Below are 21,948 nucleotides of genomic sequence, written 5' to 3'. Positions count from 1 at the left end.
GCTTCATCTATAAAACAGAGCTAGAACCAACTATCACATTTGTAAAATACTTGGTTGAGCTCTCAGGACATTTATGCTAAATAAATCATCCATTGGTGTCTCATTTTCTAGTGCGTCTAAGTCATTTCATAGTGCACATTCAACACTGCAATGAGAATCTGTAGAAATCTAGAATTTCTAAGGGCAAATTTTTTTAGTGATATCCACAGACATTAAATAAAAGTGATTTAGCAGTGATAAGAATCCAAACCACCTGGTACACATCAGTGCATGGAGAAGCATCAATGTGAATTATCTGTCACACTATTAAAAGTTGATAAATCTGCACTTCTCCTAAGACAGATATCGAAACAAAACATTCTTTCTGTAATAAAAGTCTTATTTTTCTTACTTTTATTTTCCTTTAGGTGAATGTACCATATTGAAACTAGTGAGAGTCACACACATCCTCCTTCTCGTAGCTCAGCATTTCCAACAAAACACACTGGTTTATAACAGTGTCATCGTTGTGGCTGTTTCAACCTCTGTACATGTTTTGTGGAGGCACAAAGATGCTCGTGGTCAGAAAGATCTTTTCCATTGTGATTAGTGCCTTCAAACTTCCACTGCCTGTGTTCTTACTGAATTTTCTCAAAGAGCAAAAGTAGAAAAATCTCTACAAGGGTGAAACTGTATTCAAATTATTTCATCGCAGACTTGGTCTTATTCTTAAGTTTATTCTATGGAAACCAGTATTTGGAAATTTAATGGGAAATAATTCAATCTTAAATACAATACTTGAAATTTAACCTTACCAATAACAAAATCAGTATGTTTTTGATACTCTAATACTGCTAAATATTCCACAGTAAAATTCACTGCAAAGGAAAAAAAAATCCTCTTTTCCCGATTATTGCAAGGTTAGAAAAAAATCACTTAAATCTAAATACTGGAGGGAAACGCAGTTCGTAGTAAATAATGTTAGTGCCCTCATGCTGCAGACAAACATCGCCCCGAAATCTGCCCAGTTAACAATAGAGTTCAGAACCTCAACGCACACTTACACACCCTCCTTGTTAAAATGCTGGAAATCAGTTCTTTGCCCAAGAGGCATTCGTGGTCCCGTATTTAAAATCATGCAGGTTCCCAAGGGGAACATTTAGATTATCTGCAGATGCTGTCATCCAAATTTAGCCCATTATTGAGCAGTTGCAGTTTATGGACAAAAGATCAGTAAATTCAGTGTGTAGGCTGCTTGAGAAGGATTGGGTTATGAGACCATAAATGAGGTAGAATTTTACTACATGGAAATTGGGAAGATAAATTCAAGCTTTGTAGCTTACAAATATGTGGTATTTATAGTAAGGGCGGCACAAGAGAAATCAATGCCTGCCACCACCCACCCACAAATCTCTAACCAGAGCATGTTAGCAGTTCTGAACTAACACAGGTTCAAATAGAACACGATTTTCCCGGTTAACGTATTTCAAATGTAAGTGCAGTAGGAAGCCCCCAACAAGGAAAAGGAAAGGAGACTTCCTCTTGTTGATGGATACCATTGAAGACTTGAATTCATAGTAAGTCTAAAATTCTAGTATTGAATTTTTTAGGCAAACACTACACCCAGATATTCAACATCATGCATGTCATCATCACACAGGGGGACTTAACGCTACTAAAATCACGCTTGTGACTAGCCCAATACCACAGTGTGAGTAATGCCCTCACTGTACGTTGTACGGGATCACTTACTGAACTGCAAGAATAATGAAATGGCTTTTTAGTGGGATGTGTCGAAGCTAGGTCGTTTCCTCTAATAACCTATTCTACTCCATTATTCAGTCTTCAAATCTTGACCATCCACAGGAAAACACGATGGGAGATTCAATACGTAAATATGATAAATTAGCTGTACGTTAAGCGATCATGTAAAGTCACCTTCCAATATAGCATAATCGAATGCCATTACATTTTTACAGAAATAACGGATATTATGGCAACAGGTTCTACCTCACAAAGCCTACCCATTTGGTCTCATCGGTTGCAATATGCAGAGTGAAAATTACCAACCTTAGGTCTGCTTTTCATCCATAGTGCCTGGAACACAGTAGATGGTCCTTGAATACTTGATATCTATCTGATTGTTGACTGATACCTTAGTGAGCTACTACAGCACCCACATCTTTAAAACACATATTATTCCACTGAGTTCTATAAACAGATTTTAAGTTGAAAGAGCCTGCTGGCATCACAAATCTTGATTGCAGGTTAGACGCTGAAAGACAAGTCATCAGGAAGCTATATCCTCAAGGTTACTCTGTACACTTAGCACATTAGTGGACCACACTTGGCAGCATTCAGACCTAATCAGACAGTATGTTAACTAATGCTGCTGAGCAATTAATTTTGTTTGTGAGCTGGAAATAATTTAAAATCATTTTCAGTTTTCAGGTTCTTTTCATCTTGGCTGCCATAATTAATATACCAAAGAGCAACGCAAAGTCAGATTCAACAGCATTTATTAAGCATAACCACTACATGCCAAGCACTGGCCTGGACCTTTCCACATAAATTGATGATTCTGATGGCCAGCTAGGTTTGGAAACCAACCTGCCAATGTTGAGGGCGCTATCTCCACAAATCTATGCCTAACTAGCTCCATGATAAGATAGCCTGAAAAAGGCCACGCATTTCAACTTTGAAGAGCTCTAGTGGCAAATTCTTCCATAATTAGCCAAAATCTTTACCCTAAGAATGTCTACCCTACCACCTCTTTAAGTCTTTCAAACAAGCGCCCTTCTGTCCTACACGAGAACACAGCTCTTCACAAACATGAAAATAATTATCATCTCTCCACTTCCTTCAATTTAAAGTTGTCCACCCATCATCAGTCTTTCTGATAGCATCCCATCTTTTGTCCTTCACAAAATTTACAATTAATATATCATTTGTGTGTTCACTTTTTACGGCCTGTGCTCTCTACTAGGACTCTCTCCATGAGTTCAAGGATCACGGCCATTTTGTGCGCCATTGCACAGCCAGCACATAAAACAGACCAGGTACTCAAATGAATAAATTGAAGAATAAATAAACGACTTGGAGGGGCAGAAGCCCCTAGTCATTTGGATAGGACCACCATAGCTTATTTTTAGAGAGATAATCACAAAAGAGTAGGAGTTGCTGTTTTAACTGGTCTCCGACATAGAAGAAAATCTCGGTAAAAGGTATTTAAACGATTTGTTAACTAAATAATTTTTTTCAATAATAAAGATCAGTAGCATTTGCTTATCCTACACATTTGTTTTTCTACATACCATGTACCAGACACCGGTTATATAGTGGTAAACAGAATAGACACAGTTCTTGCCCTCATGATGTGATCGCGAAATTTAAGGGGTTACTATATAGAGAAGGAAAACAGAATATTGATTGCAAGAGAATTACATGAAGTTCACATCCCCGCCTAGATCTAGCAGTGGAACGTCAATCCCAATAATCAGATAATAACCACAACAAGGAAAAACAGAAGATAGTAGGCCTCAATTTAAGCCAATAAATTATGGAGTTATGAAACTGAAACACAGGCAGACAAATTCGTAGAGACAGAAGGCAGAATGGTGGTTGCCAGGGGCTGAAAGGAGAGAGTGGGCAGTTCCTGTGTAATGGACACAGTTTCAGTCTGGGAGGATGGAAGCGTTCTGGAGATGGATGGTGGTGATGGTTGCACAACAATGTGAATGCTCGTAATGCCACTGAACTATACACTTAAAAATGGCTAAAATGGTAAATTTTAGGTTATGCATATTTTACCACAATAATAAAAAAACTACAGGGAAAAGAAAAACTGAGTCATACAAGACACCCTCACCCAGAACTTTTTGTTTCAATTTTTTATTATGTTATGTTAGTCACCATACAGTACATCATTAGTTTTTGATGAAGTGTTTCATGATTCATTGTTTGTGTATAACACCCAGTGCTCCATGCAATACGTGCCCTCCTTACTACCCATCACCAGCCTATCCCAGTCCCCCACCCCCTTCCCCTCTTGTGGTTCATTCCCCCTTCTGTTTACCCCCCCCCTTCGTTCTTCCCTTCCTTCTCCTACTGATCTCCCTGCTATTCCGTATGTTCCACAAATGAGTGAAACCATATGATAATTGTCTTTCTCTGCTTGACTTATTTCACTTAGCATAATCTCCTCCAGTCCCGTCCATGTTGCTGCAAACATCGGGTAATCATTCTTTCTTCTGGCTGATTAATATTCCATTGTATATATGGACCACATCTTCTTAATCCATTCGTCTGTTGAAGGGCATCTCAACTCCTTCCCGAGTTTAGCTATTGTGGACAATGCTGCTATGAACCTTGGGGTGCATATGGCCCTTCTCTTCATCTGTATCTTTGCCACCCAGAATTCCTGGTCCTGATTTTGTTATTGAGTTCTTCATGCACAGCATGGAGAAACATCACCAACAGCAGGATCTTCAAGGAAAGATAGACAACTCTATTTGACAAATGGTGCATCATTACGTGACTAGCAAGGAACCTCAAGGAACATTTTTTACTCAAATTCCCTTTCAGAAAAGCTCTCCAGGGCTTTGAGACTCAATGATTTTTTTTTTTTTAATTCTCTTACCTACAAAAACACCAAGAAATTTTTACCTCTCAAGTGAAAAAGACTTACTTCGAAAATGTCAGGGCACGACCACCAGAAATGACTTCAGAATTAAACTGAGAAATACTGGCAAATCTAATTGGAAAATGTTAACTCTGCCTGCACACTGACTGTTCTCAGCCCCCTCTTTACACAGGCACACGGGAAACAAAATTTAAAATCAAGACGCAGGTAGTCTATTACTGGGGGGGAAGAACTTTTAAAATATAAAGTGTGAGGCTCACTATACCAACCTTCCTCTGAGTTCTACCCAGAATCCCACAACCTACCAATCATTCATATGGGAAGCAAAACCAGAAACAGTATCACTGCCAAGCCAGTCAAGCTGTCAACATCTATTACTGTGTGTACAGGGTACCAGTAGATGATACAAAAGAAAAAGGCTCATCCTTTGCCCTTCTGGAGTTCGTAATAAGAAGGATAATGATTGCACCAAATATTTTGCCCATGGAGTTGGAACACTGGGATGCAAAGGGCATGGACTATGAAATGAAACCACAGATCAGTGATGTAATCCCAACTCCACAACTTTTTATGTACATGACCTTAATAGTACTAAATTACGTAAGGCTTACCATGCACCACGACATTCGGTCTAGAATCAACCCAGTTAATCCTCACAAACTCTATAAAGAAAATATTATTATTATCTTACACATAAATTCAAGTTAATTTCCCTGAGCCTCAGCTTCCTGGCGGGGTGGGGGTGGGGGACAAGCATTAATACCAACCTCGTACCATTGTTTTGAAAGTTAAGTGAATTAACGGGTAAAAAATAAGATACTAGGTTCTCAGTGAATGAATGCTGAGACCATCATTTAATTATTTAATGTTTATAGAAATAGCACACATTTGGAGAAGTTATTCTAGGAGAGCATTTTAGAGATCACTCTTTTTTTATGTGTACTGTCTGAACTGTTTAGAAATATAATTTAATTCAGGAAATGTATGTGTTCTTGTTATACACAAGACACTGTACCGGGCACTGCTAAATACACAAAGATATAGGACACAATTCCTACCACTAAGGTGTGTGCATTCAAGAGAATTTGTAAGGAAATACATTCTAGCTCAAAATTAAGGCAGATAACCAAAGGCCCAAGGATGAGGCCTTAGGATAAAACGTCCCTATTCTGGAGTGTATTCTGTTAACATTGTCCATCATGGTTTTGTCCCAGAACTGCAAGATAACTTTTCCCCCCATATGATGACTTTCTACAAGTTACACAACAGGTAAGTTCACCTGAGCATGGTTGCTCTTGTTTTTCACATGAACATGGCATATGTTTTATAAACACTAGTACCAATTGAACACATGCTGATTTCCAATCTTTGGTATGCAACCCTCGAAGAAGAAGAAGAAGAAGAAGAAGAAGAAGAAGAAGAAGAAGAAGAAGAAGAAGGAGGAGGAGGGGGAGGGGGAGGAGGAGGAGGAGGAGGAGGAGGAGGAAGAGGGGGAGGAGGAGGAGGAGGGGAGGAGGGGGGAGGAGGGGGAGGGGGGAGGGAGAGGAGGGGGAGGAGGAGAAGGAGGAGAAGGAGAAGAAGGAGAAGGAGGAGAAGGAGGAGGAGGGGGAAGGGGAGGGGGAGGAGGAGAAGGAAGAAGAAGAAAGAAAGAAAGAAAGAAAGAAAGAAAGAAAGAAAGAAAGAAAAGAAAGAACGAAAGAACGAAAGAAAGAAAGAAAGAAAGAAAGAAAGGTAGATCAACAGCCAGCATTTAGACACTCTGTGTATAATGACAACCTAAACTGCCATTGAAACTCACTACTATCTGTTATAATTATCAGAATGAATGAAAATAAATGCTCAACAATAGAAAAGCTTGTTATTCATTGCACATGATGATGTGCCTTCAATTCCTAGAGAGATTTCCCAAAATATTTATGGTGAAATATACCCAGAAGACTGATCTCAATTGGAAATCTTATAGTTTGGGAGAATGGAGGAAATTTCCCCAGGGAACTAAGGAGATATATGATATAAGGCACTGAGTATTCCCATAGTAAGTAAGGATTGAGCATATATAAACCATTTGAGAGAATTTATAATAACAGCGTATCTGACACGGCAATTAATGTACGTTACACAGTGTCTCTCATCTCGTCCAGCTAAGTTCCACCAAAGTAAAGTTTTGAAAATTTTTATTGCTGAAATAACATAATCATTAACCAAAATCCATTACATCTCACCATTAAATCTCCAGTACTATCACTGTCCTTTGTCTTTCCAGAAAACAAGAGCAATACACATACATGGTTAAATGACAGCACCACCTACTCACACAAAACCAAGCAAAGGCTTAAAGACAGTGTTTTTAAATACATCTAGAGATTTCAATTCAACTAAACTTGAAATGAGGTTATAAAATTGATGTTGTATACCATATATAATGCTTTCAGTTAAGTTTCCAATTTAATTTTTTAAATTTCTTGATAACACCTACAATTTTATTCAATTTTAACTATTCATTTCAATGTTGAACACTGAGGTTACCTCACAATAATTATTCAAAGTTAGTCTCATCATTGTCGATTAAGCTAATGCCAGTCTCAGCAAGATATTGGGAATTTACGTTTATATGAAAAGGTTTCATTTTATTAAGTTGTTAATAAATGACCACCAATGCCAAGTTCTAGGCTGGCATAAGGCATATGACTTCAGAACATGTTGGAAAAAGCAACATACACAAAGATAAGAATTAAACTACAATGTGAAAAGTGCTACCCTCGTGATATATAAAAGCCATGTAGAAACACAGAGGGATGATGCCCTCACCAAAGTCTCCATCCCTTCTTTTCTATCTGGAGAAGAGCTGAATCTTAAAGCACAAATCATAGCTCCATAAGCAGAAAATTAAAACAAACAAACAACAGCAAAGCACATTCCCTATAAAGACACAAGATACATGGCCTAGAGGTAGGAATGGGCATTCCAGAGAATGTCAATTAGTAGTATTAATGAGTTGCAGCATAGATAGATGGTACTGGGGAGAGGGCATGAGGGGCAGTCAGGGAACCAAGAGGACAGTGATTCGCTACCTACAAACCAGATTGCAAAGTTTCTTCTATGCCACACTAAGGAGTTCAGCTCTATAATAGAGGCAACAGTGGTCATGTAAATTTTCTCCTTGCGTTTCCTTTGAAAATGACTTCAATGAAAATATACCCCTTTACTCACTCATTTACTCAACTGTACTGGCTAAGCTCCATTTCTGTGCCAGGCATTTGGCTAGACCAGGGATCAGCAAATATCACACAGGTCAAATTTTCTTGCTGCCTGTTATTGTGGGACCCACAAAGCAAGAATAATTTTTACATTTTTAAATGGGAGGAAAAGTGAAAAGAATACTATTTCATCGGGGCGCCTGGGTGGCACAGCGGTTAAGCGTCTGCCTTCAGCTCAGGGCGTGATCCCGGCGTTCTGGGATTGAGCCCCACATCAGGCTCCTCTGCTATGAGCCTGCTTCTTCCTCTCCCACTCCCCCTGCTTGTGTTCCCTCTCTCGCTGGCTGTCTCTATCTCTGTCAAATAAATAAATAAAATCTTAAAAAAAAAAAAAAAGAATACTATTTCATGATACACGAAAATTATATGAAATTCAAATTTTAGAAATTCAAATCAAAATCCATAGAGTTTTTGTTGGGACACAGTCACATTCGTTCACTTGCATACTGTCTACTGCTGCTTTTGTGCTACAATGATAAAACTGAGTAGTTAGGACAGAGAGAGTACGGCCCACAAAGCCTAAAGCATTTACTCAATGAGAGAAAGCGATTCCTGTGCTAGGCAATGGCAAACAAAAAAAGGTCTAATTGTCGACACGAACAAGGAAGCCGACCTACACGGTTCAGCAGAATAAGTACTGGGATACAGATAATGTCAGAATATTGTAGGAGCACAGAACTGGGACACAGTACAAACTGTGGCAAAGGAGCGCGGTTAAGGAAAAGCCGATGAAATTGGGTTAGATTAAAAAATCAAGTCACAAGGAGACTTATATGTCATGCTAAAGACTTCAAAGTTCATTTTGAAGGCAATGGCAGGTCTTTGCAGGGTTTTAAGAAGGCCTCCGCCACGATCAGTCTTATATCTTAAAATAGGCATCCTGATGGCAATGTATCTAATTGTACTTAATGCTTTTTTCTAGCAAAGTAAACACAACCCTAGGAGATAAGGAATATTTGCTCTAGGAAGAACTGAGAAACATTCTTATCAGGCAACCATCATTCTTACTCATTCTCTCTTAATAAGCATAATAGCAAGAATAGCTAGTATTTACTGAGTCTTACTATGGACCAGTACATGTACTATGTACATGTAAAGTGCTTTAGATGTATTAATTCATTCAATCCTCATTTAAGGGCCTGTGCAAGTAATTCTCATTGAGCTGCATACACAAAATAATGGGATCACATTCAACTATTTTCTGGGTGAAAACATTTCTAGGGTTCAAACCACATGTATTTTCTGCTGCTGGCTAAATAGGTTCAACCCTTGCAGCATAACTTTAACTCCCTTTGTGAAGCAAGACGGACAAGTAGTTGACTAATCAGCTCATCACCTACTACAACTCTGTACTGAGTGTCTTCCACGTGCCAGGAACGGTGCTGGGGAGACAGGGGTATACACCAGCACAAAGCTCCCATTCCCAGAGTTCCAATCACCGAACGAGGAAACAAACACCACCCGTCTCAGACTTGAAACACACTGTTCACTCCATCAACCCAGGATTATACTGTCAAATATACCTAATCCTTGAAATCCTCTGTACGGAAGCATCCACTTTCTAAGTAATTTTGTGGGCGGGTGTTTCCGTAAAGTGGGGAGAGAAAGAGAAACAGGGACGGAGACAGAAGGGGTGGAGGAGGGAATTAATGAGCCTTGGTGACGAGAACAAAGCTAGGAAAGATAGAAATTAATGCTTCATACATGGTATATGGGGCCTGTTTCCCAACAGCGAAACTGATGAAATAACAAGAAACTGACATCTGGCAGGACTAGCTAGTAAGAGAGGGAAGAATGCAGAGGGGAGGGGAGGAGTAGGTGACCCGCTATGGATGAACGAGAGGTGAACCTCTGTTAGTGATTCAAAGCATTTGACTTCATTTTTACTACAAAAGGGACAGAAAATGTTTCATACCTCTAAATATTTTGCCTACATGAAATCAATTAGCTATTGAGTTCAGATCTAAATTTAGTAATTCTGGGATATGGTATGTTTTATAGGCTTAATCACTTCATTGGAAAATTAGGTAAAACCAGAGGACAAATAAGGATGTTACCATGTCCTTCGAGCACCGACCACTCAGTGTAAGACTTACAAAACCAAGACTTAGGGACCATGAGTTAGAAACCACAAATCTATAACTGAAAACGTGCTGAAGCGTATCTGGAAAGTCCTCCCAATTTCTTAAAGCAGCAACAAAGTTTCAGATTCACTAGAAAACAGCACCAAAAGCATTTTGTACGTCTGTACTTCCTCAATTCACCTAAGATAGACAGCTTTACTCCTACCTCCACGCCTTACAATCTGAACTTGACCTGCTCCCCAACAGGAGAGAAAAAAGGAAAAGATAAAAAATCAGAGTAGGAAAAACCACAAGTCTCTCCCCAAAACTTCCCACCAACATTTATCAATTTTTTTCTTCACTGTGTGTTATCATATTTATTGCCAAAGGGTGACCAACCTCAGTTATCTTATTGGAAGGTTTACAGAAGAGTTAAATAGACATCTGTTAAGATTGTGAAAAGTCAGAAGCGTTGATTTTTTCTAAAGTATCTTTTTATGCCTGATGTAATTAAAAGACTTCCTGTCTTACCTCAACAGCTTGAAGAGACTCTGTTCCTATTGCTCTTGCCTGTCTTTAACGTGGAGACATTCTCCATATCATGCAGATCCCTCCCTCCTCCTCTCCCCACACCGTCATCTGGTATAATCATCCTTGGCTATACTAGGAAGTCAGTGACCAGCTCCATGATCTCAGGGTTCATTCTCCTTTGTTTTTTGTGCAGACTCAGTATATACTAGCAGAAATACAAGCTGCCAAAACCCACGGCCGAAGGAACCTGACTGGATTCTGTTGATAGAAGGTGAACAGTCATGGAGAGTTAGAGGAGTCATCACCTAGAAAGAGATATGGATCTCACCATATGTAACTTCCTTATTTTTTTTTTAAAGATTTTATTTATTTATTTGACAGAGAGAGAGACAGCCAGTGAGAGAGAGAACACAAGCAGGGGGAGCAGGAGAGGAAGAAGCAGACTCCTAGTGGAGAAGCCTGATATGGGGCTCGATCCCAGAACTCCGGGATCACACCCCGAGCTGAAGGCAGACGCTTAATGACTGTGCCACCCAGGCGCCCCCCATATGTAACTTCTTCTGAAATGATTCTGTGACGGTCTTCGAGGTGCCTATGGCTTGATTAGACCACAACTTCTGTGACTGTTCTTTGCAGGTAGATGGAATTAATGTCCCATGTGAGAAACCATTCCCATTTTTACAAACCTGATAAACTAATATTTGACAGTATTCTCTCAGTATGACATAGATCTAAAAAACATTACTGTAGACTATTTTTACTTATAGGAAAGAGTTTCTCCATACAATTTATCATCCATATTCAAGGAGAGCAGATAAAATTTAACCAGAACATTTTATTGCTGTTGTTTTGTTATTGCTATTGCGCAAAAAAAAAGTTTTAACTTGCTTTGTATCACACTTAGTAGAGCATAATAAGCGTTGCATTTTAAAGGCGTCTAATAATGAAAAATGTCTTTATGAGAAAAATTGTAACCAATTCAAATTTCATTTTATAGCTCTAATTTTTAAAAATTGGTTACTCCATCTCAATTACAATGCAAGCTAGAATTTTTAATCTAAAGAAAAACTCTAATAAAAAAATATTGAGCACGTACTACGTGGACTGCAGAGGAACCCACGATAAATAAGTAATTTACCCAAGACTCTAAATTAACTGGTAATGTGTAAAAAAAAAAAAAAAAAACTCTACCTCGTTTTTTATATCATATATATTTCAGTCCATTCAAGAGCCCAATCAAGGAGGATCATAATAATTTACATTACAAGGGGGTAAAAAAAAATTCTAACAATATAATCACTGGAAGACACATTCACATCATCCTTTTTAAACCTAAACACTAACCATAAAAAAGATTAAAATTAGTCTGTTGCTTTTCTCTAACCCTCTGATAAATCACTGGTCAAATACTTGCTTAGGTGTTCTATTTATGTGATTTCCACTGCTCACTTGTTTCAGGAAGGTTCACCTGAGTAGGTGGGTGTAGCCCACCCAAGAAGGTACACAAAGCAGAAAGGAACGTATAAGCCTCCCTCCTAGGCCTCCCCACAATCTGCACCATTTGCACTGACGTGAACCCATCACAGATTTGCTTCCTTCTTGCAAATGTAGATTTCCAGACTCTTGGCAAAGCCTGGAAACATCCCTTGTCACTAGAACAGGTTGATCGGCTTATTGATCTGATTCTGTCTGTCTTCTAGCTCCCACTCAACTTGACCTTTCCTGTTGCACGCTTCCTCGTTGGCCTCACGAACAGCTCTGATTTCTCTATCAGCTGGCAGACAGTGGTCATTTTGCCCAACTTTGTTTTGGTTCACAGAGCCTAGGAGATGGTCTAGGTTTGGAATTTGCTGAATAATGCCGTTATTCAGCTTATTCTCTGCATCTTCTATTTTTATCAAAGGGTTTCCATTTCAGAAAATACTCAAAATCGTGGTAAGTCTTTTGGGGATTTCAAGCTAAACAAAATGCCTCCAACAAAGAAAAACATTTAGAATTATAAATTTGCATTTAAACGCTTGACCATGCTGGTATCACTTATGTGGCAATATCAAACAGCATGGGATAAATCAGAACACAGCTTGAAATTATACTCCTAACTTATCTGATTTCATAATAATTTGGGGGTCTTTTCCTCTAAAAACCAGTAACTCAAAGACTTACATTTTTTCAGGGGAATTCTCTCCTTCTGAATAATAGCTCTCCCGTGGTTCACAGAATGGCATATATAAAAGTACTATTTCTACAGTAATTATTCCTAATTTTTAAATTTAGCTAAACAACATGCTCCACATATTTATAACTATAAAATTAGACTAAATCATTGAACTGAAAGCAGACTAATTTAAAATATGTAAATGAAAATTTTCCAGGCTGGACCACGGACTTGCATGTAAGTTACTATTCTGAATTACATTTTGTGTGATTTGAAGATAAAGAATTAACATGCAGCATATAGCCTTTTCGCATGGCCCTAGACACAGGACAGAAACTAAGAGGATAATGCTTACACTAAACAAATTAATAAACTAGAGTGTTGCTCATAAGACAACAGAGTAGGGATGAAAAAACCTACTGGAGAGAAGTTATCCTCAAGAGAAGTGATATAAATTTTAAATTTCTTAAAAAGTGAAATTCACTGCCACGAGCAATGCAAGAAAACATAGCTTCTTTTTGCTAGTGTTATGACTGGTTAAGATTTATATTTGTATAGTGCTTTCATATATGAATCCCCAGTCTAATGATGTTTTTCTTGCATAGAACATCTATGTTGGCCTACTTTATAAAGAGAAAATTTTACCTCCCCCACTCAAAAAAAGAAACTTCAAAAAAAGAACTTGAAATGCGGTACTGTGCCATATGCCAGCCCCAGTTCAAAGATACTCTTCCCATTTGAGAGACGAAGAAACTGAAGTCTCTCACACAGGTATTAATGTGTGCATTCATTAAAGGTGAAAATGGTAAAGCAGAAATGTCAATGCAGATACCTGTCTGTAGAATTCGTGTGCAAAACAGCCATGCTTCAATGCTTCTCCATCACAAGTGCCCCAGAGAACAGACCAGCTCAGTTCTACGGTGCAGCAGGCTAAGAACCCCCGTCTCCATGTTAGCCAAATCAGTCATTTTCTGTTTTGAACGACTTTGAACCTCCAGTCTAGATCCTTACTTTCTAGCTCTTCTGCTACAGAGGCAGGCTCTGTTACCTGACTGTTTGGGCCCAAATTCCATTAGGCCATATCATAAATGGTGGGAAATAACATCCCTCATGTTTTTATTTTCGAAAGAGAGAAAATTCCCCAAATATTTCTCTGCTAACCTATAAACCACATCAAGGTCTTAAGGAATGTATGCAAAGGCAAATATTCCTACTTTTTTGTGGATTTAATCTGGCTTTCTACTGTGGCAAGCTGGGCCGGGCTCAGGGACCTTGCCTATCCATGAAGAACTAGACCAGGAAGGGACAGGAAGACAGTTCATCCGCTGTTACCAGTGAGTCCCTCACTCTTTCTCCCTGTCTTTAACCTCTGAACCTTATCTCTCTGCCTGCCAGAAGAGAGAGGCAGCAGGTCTTAGAAAAAGACCTCTTCCACCTAAGCCTCAAAGCAGAGATATTTCTGAAATAATTCTCAACTGCCAGCTACTGAATGCTTACTGTGTGGCTAATACTAGCGTTCTCTACAGCCAAACACGTCAACACAGCATAAAAGAAAAGCATGGTGTGAGTCACTAAAATCCATGTCAGCTTGCAAGTAAGTTTACACAAATTGTGTACACTCAGTTAATTTTCCTGAGTTTTTTCTAAACTATTGCTTTAATCGCAACAGAAGGTTTTCAAAGCTCCTGACAACCAGCAGTCGCAGCTTCAACTACAGGCTCACTGACCACCTGTTGTGAGTTAGGAGCCAAGAACAAATGTGAGTAAAATCAATTTTGTTTATTAAGCAGGAAAAGGGACATCTGCCATAACAGCCAGTACAACGACCCCAAAGGACAAACTTTAGACCAAACTACTTCCTAGTTCCTGTTTGCTTCCATTCACCGCACCTTCCTATCTCACACAGAAATCTCTGCCATCCATCATCTGTGCTATGATAACGTGGTACCATGCATAATTAGTTTCACTTTTAAAACCTGTGTATTTCATTTCTATATATACACATTAGAACATTTATAAAAATGGGTATTTTAAAAGACTGAATAATATGTTAAACATTAAAAATGGAAAATATTGTCCATGTTTTTAATTAGAAATTAGGTTAGGAACATTTTAACGTCCACTAGTTGGTTTTAAACAATTCTTTTATATTGTTATTCCAAGTGAAATCAGACCAGTCATCTCAAACCATTCAGTTAGAACTTACAATCTGTGAGGGAAACACCCAATGGCAGCACTATCGTAGTCAGCTAAGAAGACAGGAAGGACAGGGGCGCCTGGGTAGCGCAGTCGTTGGGCGTCTGCCTTTGGCTCAGGGCGTGATCCTGGCATTCCGGGATCGAGTCCCACATCGGGCTCCTCCGCTATGAGCCTGCTTCTTCCTCTCCCACTCCCCCTGCTTGTGTTCCCTCTCTCGATGGCTGTCTCTCTGTCACATAAATAAATAAAATCTTTAAAAAAAAAAAAAAAAAAAAGACAGGAAGGACAGCACCAACAAATATGGAAGACCTAGCATGTGCCTCATGTGTTGGCCAGTTTCACTTGTATGGTATCTTTTAACATGAATATTAATCTAGTTAGGAGAATATTACCATAACCAACTTATGGATAAGGACATTTTTATTTCTGAGAAGTTAGCAACTCACCTAAGGTCATACAGCTACCAATGAGCGGGCCTTCTGCTTGCAAAGTTGCCAACTCCAGTAAACTATGGTTTGCTGCCTCTTGAAGAACTTAAATTCCTATGAGAAGGTGGCTAAGTATCAGACAATATGGCAGAAATCCTGAATTGAAAGGATAAACTGTTCTTCCCCCTCACCCACTCCATGCCCCAAAAAAAGAAGAAAAAGAAAAGCCAAAACCCAAAAATGTGGACTATAAAGGCAAGAGGAAATGCCAGCAGCCCTGTACTTCTACATCAGCTCGTTAGTTCAGTCTAGTCAAGGTGTCTCTGGAATCAACAATGAGCCCAGGCGAGGAAAATAGGCTCCAGCTGTGATCACGGCCACATAGACGAACCTCCACAGGATAGGGGTCTTTCTCTCCCTCTTCCCCCACCTTCCTCTTGCACCTGTGCATTCACACACACACACACACACACACACACACACACACACACACACACACACCATGCAGTACTCCAGAGAAGTTTCTAGAGAGTCAAATGAACATAGCAGCAGTATCACAGCAATGTATGAAAAAAATGACCTCAGAATTAACACAGGGCACTGCTTTCTGAACTACATTTACCTCCCACTGAGTCAGAGCAGGATGCCTAAAACTGGGAATTAAGGAAGTATTGCAATTATCGATAAAGACAAGGTCTCAGGTACGAGCAAGGAAGTGGTTGGCCCAGATTGGAAGCTAAGATCATGGAGAAGGAGACTCCTAGGAGCTGAGAGGCAGGGCTATCAGAGGAGTCATCTATGCGAATATTTCAGTGGAGAATTCAGAAGGAATTCAGAAGGAAGAGCCTGGGACAAAGTGAGGGCGGCAAGATGAAACTGCTGAGAAGTGAAGACCGAAGACCCAGTGGTCGGTAGGCAAGAGAAATGAGTAAGAGTAGTTTAAAGAAGCTTAGGAGGAGGGCAGAAGCATGGTCTGGAAATGGCAATGAGGAACAAGGAAGACGCTATCCCGCCCTCAGGCCTAGGAGTATGAAGAAGCAGCAGAGGAGGCAAGGAGCCACCTCCTGCTAGGTCTGCAGGGAAAGCAGCAACCTCAAGCAGAGCCAGATGTCAGAAGAAGAAAGTAAAAGGCATCTTCAGAGAAAAGCCTGTAACTATTGCGGATTTTCCTGATGATAGTGCATGAAGTTTGTAAAGCACAGGAAGAGTTCTCGGAGTCGGGGAGGGGTATCCTAAGGGGACAAGAGAGGATGTACAAAGGCTGAAATAATTCAAGTAGGGAAGATGGGGGGTGGGAGGGAGTGTCAGCTGGGAGCCAACGTTCTTGTCCCGGATAACTTAATATTAAGATCATAAACTTTGTCCCAGTGCATTCAAGGCAGACGGTGAAGGTGAAGCTCTGAGTGTTAGAGGTAGGAGGGATGGCTTCTGAGGCTGCCTCTTTACCCTCAGTGATGCAGGTACAAGGCATTGGGGAGCTGTGGCCTTAGTCTCAGTGCACATCCAGTGCTCTGAATGACCCTATGCAGTAGGTACTATTATCATCCCCAGTTACTCAGGAGAAGTAGAGTTAAGTCTATTTAGCTCCAGGGCAAAGGCATCCTGAACTACAAAATCTAGGTTGTTCTTGCTTTCCAGAAGGGGTCTTACCTGCCAAGAGAGATGTTGCAGACGGTGAAGAGAAGGGCTGGGCCCAGTGCAGAAGAGCCAAGACTCTGACTACCGAGAAAGTCCTGAGAGCAGACAAATGCACAGTAATTATACAGAATGCACGCTGCCTGTGCATATATACCTGAGGCTTTGGAGAATGCAAGTGTAGTACTCACTTATACTAGAACGTTCTCTTTCAACAAAAGCACAAAGATCGCCATGTTCCAGAATGGCGTCACTTCTGCTGATACGTATGTATTTTGTAGCAGTCGGAACACAAATCAAATATTTATGGTGGCCTACTTTATCGTTAATCTTATTTACTTTTGCATGCATTCTAATGTTCAGGATGAATTTTCTGGGCTAATTTCTCATCTGATAAAAAAAATATAGCTGATGTGGTATGACGGATATTATTAGGAAACAGAAAATGAATTCTTCTTAACATTAGCAAAGATTTTACTTAGGCCTTTCTTGCTTTCTATTATCTGATTGGGCAAATACGGTTCACAAGGTAAATAACATTGAGAAGCTGGCTGGAAACTGCGCTTAAAGAGCAGTGTTTGTTGCTCTAGCAGCAAGCCGGACGTGCAAAGCGAGTGTTAGTCCAAGAGATCAGTGGTGAATGATGAATCACAAACATCTCTGTGGGTAGATTTAACAAATAACGTTGAACGTACAAAGCAGACAGATACAGCTGTGATGAGGGGAAAACACACCTGAGAGAGGATATAGGACAAAACTTCATTCAGTGATATGACCCTTCTCGATTTCACTCAACCCCAAATTTCTCCACTGATCCTGCAAAACAAACTGGCATTGATGAAACGTGTACACTGAGATTTCATCAAACTTTGCCAATATCGATGACAATAGTTCTGAGAACTATTTTGCAAGTCAAATACGTCTAAGAGGATTGTAAATAGTGAAAAGCATGCTTATTTTAATAATGATGCCTGCAATAATAATAATTTTAGTCTTATTTCTAGTCTGACCAATATAGTCGAGAGCGTCAAGAACCCTGGCCTAATAAGCATGGGCAATCGTACCACTCTTTGGCTGATTTTTTGGAATTGTTTAGGTTCCATACAAATAATGCTGTTTTCTTACAACAAACTCTCAAATAAGACTTCTTGATGCAGGGGCGCCTGGGTGGCACAGCCGTTAAGCGTCTGCCTTCGGCTCGGGTCATGATTCCAGAGTCCTGGGATCGAGCCCTGCATCAGGCTCCCTGCTCAGCGGGAAGCCTGCTTCTCCCTCTCCCTCTGCCCCTGCTTGTGTTCCCTCTCTCTCGCTGTGTCTCTCTCTGTCAAATAAATAAAATCTTAAAAAAAAAAAAAAAAAAAAAAAGACTTCTTGATGCATTAATGAAGAGTCTTGAGGTCTCTTTCTTAACAAGGCAACAGCAAATCCGCTTGGAGCCACGGGTCAGGAGTGTTATTAGTTCCCCTCGCTGTACATTAACCAGACAACAGAAACAAGAATATGGGCAGGTTCCCACATTCCCCTATTTATCTAAAAAGTAAAATCAGAAAAGGACGCTACATTCACCCCTGAGAATATCCTCCCCCTCAACAATGGTTCCCCTTTCTTCCTGGATTTATTATTAACATTATGACTATTATCATTATTATTATTTCCTCAAGGGAATGAAAGAATCAACAAAAACTTAGCCAGATCTGTCTCTCTTCTTCCTCCCCAAATAAGTTTCTTCCCTGCAAGAAAACATACATCTGGGCCACTCCTATAGCCCCCTGTCACACTGGCACCTGGAACGTTATTCAGCCTATGCATGGAGCAGGACTGAGCTAAGCCGTTACCCCAGCTCTTCGAAGGCTGAAATTATGGTGAGTCACACTACCCTTCGGCAGAAACATCACCCTTCCTTTATCTCATTATGGAACCCCAACCAGATGCCCACTCACATCACGAGAATTTTCATGAAAACACAAATATCCCTGTGTGTCTGGAGATCTAAAAGTCCATGAGCTACAAAATTCCCAAAGCACTAAGATCAGGAAATAAACAATGACTAAAAATGACCTTCATTCATTGCAGACAACTAATCCACAACGTATCAGCTCCTAGGAAAGAAGTTTGCTTTTTACAATCCTGCACATTTTTTCCTACATTTTATAAGATCCCAAAGACTCTGCTCCCTAGTGACAAAGGTTTCTATTAACGAGTCAATGTCTCAAAAAGAGGACAGAGGTTCCAACCACACTGACATCATCACCTAATTCTCTACCCATCCCTAATTGCTAGTCCTAAGCCAAACAACTAACAAAGTATTTTCTATCAATGATCCTGTCAGAAAATGAAGAAAATTCTTACAGGTCCCATAATTTAGATCATCAATCTATGAAGACATCATGTACCCAATGTTCATGTCTAAGTTGAATTTTGCAGTTGACCTGCATTTTCCTACAAAATCAATAGCTTCAACAATTACTAGATTTTCTGGGGTGCCTGGGTGGCACAGCGGTTAAGCGTCTGCCTTCGGCTCAGGGCGTGATCCCTGCGTTATGGGATCGAGCCCCACATCAGGCTCCTCTGCTGTGGTGAGCCTGCTTCTTCCTCTCCCACTCCCCCTGCTTGTGTTCCCTCTCTTGCTGGCTGTCTCTCTCTGTCAAATAAATAAATAAAATCTTTAAAAAACAAAAACAAAAAAAAAAACAATTACTAGATTTTCTGGGTAACCTATAAAAATCTTTTTGAACCATGTGTACCTAAACAAACAGTACTATTTCTAATTGGCTTCACTATTAATTAGAACATTATTACTATGGAAAAATAAATTCAAATTTCATTCATTCATTTATATTAAAATGAACCATATGAAAGGTCATTTTTGTAGGTCAGAAACAGTTGAGTATCAACAAATTCATAGGGTAAGACCTGATACATTCATTTAAGAAGAATCAACTGAATAGCTTGAAATAGAAAGAGGTTAGGAACAAAGACATGTAAGTCAAAGTCCTTATACTTACAGATCTTCACATCCAGTTAACACACAAAGGTATATAATGGGTACATGACATTATGAGCAGTGATTTGTTGCATTTTGACTCAAGGGCAGCTAAAAACAGACCACACATTTTTTAATTACCAAGCTATGTAAGAATGAACTCAATGCCCTTTGTAAAGTCCACACCCTGAGTAAGGGCAGGATGAAGATAGGTATCACTTGGCAGTCAAAAGACATGAGCAAGAGTCAAATGTTTACTAGACTTGCCTACATCAGAAAGGGCCAGACTCAGCTCCATAAATTCATAGAGAATGACCTATCATTCAAATTTCTTATTATTCTCTTTAGCTATAATGTTCATTCAAATTTGTTTCAGGTAATAAATAGATTGATCAATCTAATAAAGATCTTTAGTCTGTTTTCCATTTGAAAAATCTAGAGGATGAACACCTCTGCTTTGTGTAGGCTGCCTAATTATGCTAACTATATTTGACTGGGTATATATTAGACAGTGAGCCAAGCAGGATGTTTGGATCACAATATAATCCCTTATTCTCAACTCCAAATTGCATAGTTAATCTTCAATTAAATTTCCCACCAATTTCCCCATAGTCAATAGTATGCATCTGTTATATTAATATTATTAAACTCCTATAAAATTATAGTTTGGGGAACTGGATGATAAAATCTTAGAATCCAGTCCAATTCCAATAGAATTTTAAAATTGTAATCATCTTTCTGAATATAAAGTACTAGTCATTAATTTTTTAAAAATCAGACAATGCAAAAATAAAGTAGAGATTGAAAGTCAGCTGTAATTGGGGAGGGCAGAAAATGGAAAGCAAGGGACGGTGATAAAAGAGAGTGACTTTGCACTCACTGTATCAAAACAACCACATATAAAAAGCCAATATATCCTACTCAGCCTGTAACTATTACACAAAACTATATATGATTAATACCAGATATTGGTTTAAATAAAAAGTCCTAGAGGATTTAGAGGAAACAGGTCACCTATAGTGTCAAAAATAGCAATGGGTTTAATCCTTCGTAAATAACTGTCAGGTACATTTTCTTATTGGATGACTCATTCATTCAAGACAGATTTATTGATGGACTGTCAAGGATAAAGCACTATGCTAGTCACTGGGGATCCTGCCCTCCTGAAGACTCTATTCTGATGGGGGAGATAAGACGTGAATAACCAGTTACACAACAAAGTATTTAATTAGAATGTTAGTAAGGACCAAGTCACAGGAATACGTGGTGTTCTAAGAGCATAAGGGAATCTACCCCAGTGGGGGAAGCATGGGAGGCTTCTTTAAGGAGCGCCATTAGCTGAGTTCTGAAGGTTTCAGAATTAAATCCTACTAGGCAAGTAACTGGGAAGAAGGTCCACGTACAGAGAAACACAAATACAAGGTCTCTAAAAACAAAAAAGCAACAGAGGCTACTCAAAGAACTGAAAGGAAACCAGTATGCCCGGAGTGGAGAGAGCAATGGGAGGATGCTGGTGATGCAGGCGGGGGCTGGACGCCCTCGGTCAAGGTTTCCGAACTTTAGTGCCACTGACATTTGGAGTCAGTAGTTCTTTGGTTGTGGGGACCTGTCCTGCATACTGTAGGACTTTAGCCGCATCTGTGTCCTCAGCCCACTAGATAGCAGAAGCACCTCTCCCCGTCACGACCACCACAATAACCAAAAATGTCTCCAGACTTTGCCACATGTCCCCTTGAGGACAAAACTGCCCTCACGTAAGAACTGCTGCCACAAGACCCTATTGGGGTTGGAAGTTTGGCCTTTATCCTAAAAGCAATGAAAAAACACTGCATACTCTAAGTAAATGAGTGATTTTTTTCCAAACAATCTGAGTAAGGCAAGAAGACGTTAATTAAAGGAGTTACATTCTCCAGATGCCATAGAAATGATAGTTCCCCAAGCCTACAGATTAGGTCAGAAGGTCAGCCACTCCCAGGATATTCTCAGGGAGGGAAGCTGCCTCACCGGAAGTACAAACAGGGGCACTGGTCGTGTCCTTCCCCAGTGCCCGTTCATGGAGCCGGGGTCCGTTAGACT

At 39.7% G+C, this 21,948-nt stretch overlaps 1 protein-coding gene across 3 annotated transcripts in view; it reads right to left on the bottom strand.

The window, feature by feature from the left end:
• Positions 1 to 21,948, bottom strand: part of TAFA2 (TAFA chemokine like family member 2) — a 356,451-nt gene that overhangs the window by 267,712 nt on the left and 66,791 nt on the right. The window contains exons 2-3 of one of the 3 annotated variants that reach the window (XM_087869007.1): positions 17,624 to 17,705; positions 16,905 to 16,987 (exon numbers count right to left, since the gene is read on the bottom strand). The exons of the other annotated variants lie outside the window; for them this stretch is intronic. The gene's annotated coding sequence lies outside the window, so the exon portion shown is untranslated. The remainder of the gene's footprint in view (positions 1 to 16,904; positions 16,988 to 17,623; positions 17,706 to 21,948) is intronic. 3 annotated transcript variants of the gene reach the window in all.

The sequence above is a fragment of the Ursus americanus genome, chromosome 17, assembly GCF_024610735.1.
Source record: "Ursus americanus isolate L20-20 chromosome 17, mUrsAme1.1.p, whole genome shotgun sequence".
NCBI lineage: Eukaryota > Metazoa > Chordata > Mammalia > Carnivora > Ursidae > Ursus > Ursus americanus.
The sequence above is the reverse complement of the archived record's forward strand: the minus strand, read 5'-3'. Positions and strand labels throughout refer to the sequence as shown.